We start from the raw sequence: 3754 nt of genomic DNA on the forward strand, positions 1-3754 counted from the left end.
CCATGTTGAGTCACGAGATAACCATATCTTTCGGGTTCATGACGTATTCACCCAGACCTACGTAGCTCTTGTGCTACCTGAGGTGGTTCACTTTAATCCACAAATTATGGAGTAACCTCTTCACGATGTTCAACCACTTCTTGTGGCACATCTTCTCATCCTTTATCTAATCTAGCTTGTGGTTCTAGAACTTCATCGAGTATAATTTTCTCCCACTAGTACTTTGTAACAACTGCTTTCTACTCATATAGTCAAAAAATACATATAATAAAATACATGTAGTATAACATAAATAGATGGGCCCAAATTTTTCTTTTATTAAATATACATATACTTTACACAAATATAAAGTATTATATATACAAAAGCTCTCAAAAACAGGGTGGACAATGTAACTATTTCTCTTTGCTTGCCGACGCCCATCCGACTACATCCTTACCTAGAACCTGCAACCACAAAGGAAAATGACGGGGTGAGCACAAAAAGGCTCAGTAAGTAAATCCTCTACTAATCTATCCCCGTAACTCTTTCTCTTAATTCTTTTCCTTGCAATACTCTCTCGTTCTCTCTGTTTCTCTTCCACATAGCTCTTTTTCTATCAACTGTTTCTTAAATGTCACGGCCCCATCTTACCGGAGGCACGGTTGGAACTTGCTCCACTCTTAGTGACTTATACTTTTCTCTCTCTGTTCTTTCTCATTTGAATGTCACGGCCTCATCTCACCGGAGGCACGGCCGGGAACTCAAGCCCGCTCTGTGTAACTTTTACTCACTCATATGTCACAGCCCCGTCTTACCGGAGGCACGGCCGGAAGATCACAAAGCTCCCACTACTCGTGACCTTTTCTAATTTATGTTTTCTTTCTGTTTCTGTTTCTGTTTCTGATACTCTTCTCTATAAGTTCTCTGATGTATGTCACGGCCTCTTCTGACCAGAGGCACGGCTGGGGAATCACAAAGCACCCACTCTTCGTGACTTACTCGTTTTCTCTACCAATCGGATTTGGTCATGCATGGATTTGGAACCTTTGGCCATGTGAGTGTACATGCTTTCTCTCTATCTCTCAAATGTCACGACCTCTTCTTACCAGAGGCACGGCTGGAACCTCATGCTCCACTCTGCGTGACGGTCACGGCCTTATCTGACCAGAGGCATGGCTGGGGATCACAAAGCACCCATTCTTCGTGACTTACTCGTCACTCACAGGTTCCCCATCGCACAACTTACTCTATTCTCTTCTTTAACTCTTGTGCACAAGATCTCTACTCTTTCTCTAGCTACTCATCATAATGTAGCTTAACTTTGAGCGTATTCTCTACTCTTTCCAACCTTTTCTCAAGTTCTTCCTCAATGCACACTTAATGCATATGGATGGTTCATGCTCATTAATGCACTTAGGAAATGCCAATATGCAATGTTGCAAGAATTAAGGTTCATAACTCATTCTCATGCTTCTCTTAGGCATTTCATCAAATAACTCAAGTGCATATATAAACTCTACTATAACAATAGCTCTATTTCTTTCTCTAACCATCCAAAATGGGAGAAAACTCCCTCACAAAGCTACAATTCCTATCAAGGAAAAAGGCTTCTAAAAAGGTTCACTCAAAACCTTCCAAACTCCATCTCAAACTACATCCTCTCATCACACTTTAACACTTCTCTTAAATGAAGTGTAATCAATCACAACATGGATAAATACTCATAACATCTCAACTCAATTTCTCAACAAGCTTAATACATACAAACATAAAGAAATCTCTACTCAAATGATTTCTTAAACTTTAGCTTGAGTTGGATTTTACTTACTTGTGATGGAGTGATTCCACTAGCACTTCTCTTTACCTTTGATAACTTGTCTATTCTCTACAATTTTAACCAACCATGCTATAAGACTTCACCTCATATAAAGGTAAAATTAACATCTAAAGCAAGAATCCTTACCTTAGGATGTTTTAGATTAACTTCTCACTTCAAACTACTCAAAAAGCCCTCTTGAATCCTTGAAAGATTAAAGGAAAACTTGAGAGGAATGGAGAATGAAGGAGGCGGTGGAAGAAGAATGAATGAAGGGTTCACTAAGCTTCAACCCTTTTTAGCTCAAAATATCCTCATTCATTCCCATAATGCCCTTGCTCTTTCTTGGAAATAACAACTATATCCTTTGATTAATTACAATCACACCCCTACACTAACATATTCTCCATGAAATTTCCTTACATTTTACTCCCCACTTTTCCTATTAATTAGGGGTAGAATGGTCAAATTGCCCTTAGGGAAAAATATCAAAAACTTAACAAATTTTTCAGCCCGCCCGTCGCCGCGGTGAAGAAGCTTCCGTCGCCGCAGCGAAATACTTCAGCAGCTACTCCGTGGGCAACAGCACCTCCTCGTCACGGCGAAGCTTCTTCTTCGCCCCGGTGAATCCTGTAACCCCAAAATTCACCAATTCTTCATAATTTTCAGGGCAAACACTCAAATAAAGCAACTCATCAATCCAACTAAGGGCCAACCAACCGAAAATGACAACACGCAAGCTCCAATGAGGACAAATCAATAAACATTCAAGTCAATCATCAAATCTTAACTATGTACCTCAAGTGGGGCGTTACATACTTCTTCAAAAGAATTCTTTTCCTAAGAAGACACTAGTATGAGCGACAAAAATTATATGCTCTTCTGGGTAGAAGAAATAGTATCCTTTGGTCTCTTTAAGATACCCCACAAACATACATTTGCAGGATTTCGAGCCCCCTTTGTTCGAAGTCAATTTCTTAACATAAGCTTCATAACCCCAAATCCTTAGATAAGACAAGTTGGGCTTTTGCCTACTCCATAGTTCATATGGAGTCTTATCTACAGACTTTGATGACACTTGGTTCAGTACATGAATCGCAGTCTCTAGGGCATAACCCTAGAATGATGCAGGTAGATCACTAAAACTCATCATGGACCTAACCATATCTAGTAAGATCCTACTCCTCCTCTCAGACACTCCATTGTGTTGGGGTGTGTACGGAGGGGTAAATTGTGATACTATCCCACATTCCTTCAAGTATTTAGAAAATCTTGAGCTTAAGTATTCACCTCCTTGATCCAACCATATCTACTAAAATCATCAGTAAATGTGATAAAGTATGATATCCACCTCTGGCTTCAACTGTTAGTAGAACACATACATCACTATGGATGATGCCTAATAGTTCAGGAGCCCTTTCACTTTGTCTTGTGAAAGGCGACTTGGTCATCTTGCCTAATAGGCATGACTCGCATACCTCAAATGACTGGAAGTCAAAAGGGTTCAAAACTCCATCCCTTTGAATTTTTCCAATGCGAGTCTGATTAACATGATCCAATCTACAATGCCAGAGTTATGTGTTAGAGTAGGTGCCCTAGAGCTAATCAATTATTGTAAAATTGACTCTTTGTAATAATGTTATGGATCAATAAAAAGCATTTTATTCTATATCGTGTAAATCACATTGATATGTATTGATATATGTCCTTAGGATGGTAGAACCATGACAAGGGTATTAAGTGTTTCAAATCTTGATAATGAGAACCCTATGAGCACATATGGTGGTCATTCTAGAAATATCCGTAGCCCCAGTATTATTTTGACCAAGGGCACAAATAATAGGATAAAGCTATCATAGTGTTGAATGACCCTATCAAAAGGAAGTGACTAATCTTACTTGTTAAGGTTGTTTGCCGACAACCTGGTGTAACACATGGGTGTTTGCTGTAGGCAAG

This window comes from Pistacia vera, unplaced genomic scaffold, assembly GCF_008641045.1.
Source record: "Pistacia vera cultivar Batoury unplaced genomic scaffold, PisVer_v2 Contig189, whole genome shotgun sequence".
In the NCBI taxonomy this organism is placed as follows: Eukaryota; Viridiplantae; Streptophyta; class Magnoliopsida; order Sapindales; family Anacardiaceae; genus Pistacia; species Pistacia vera.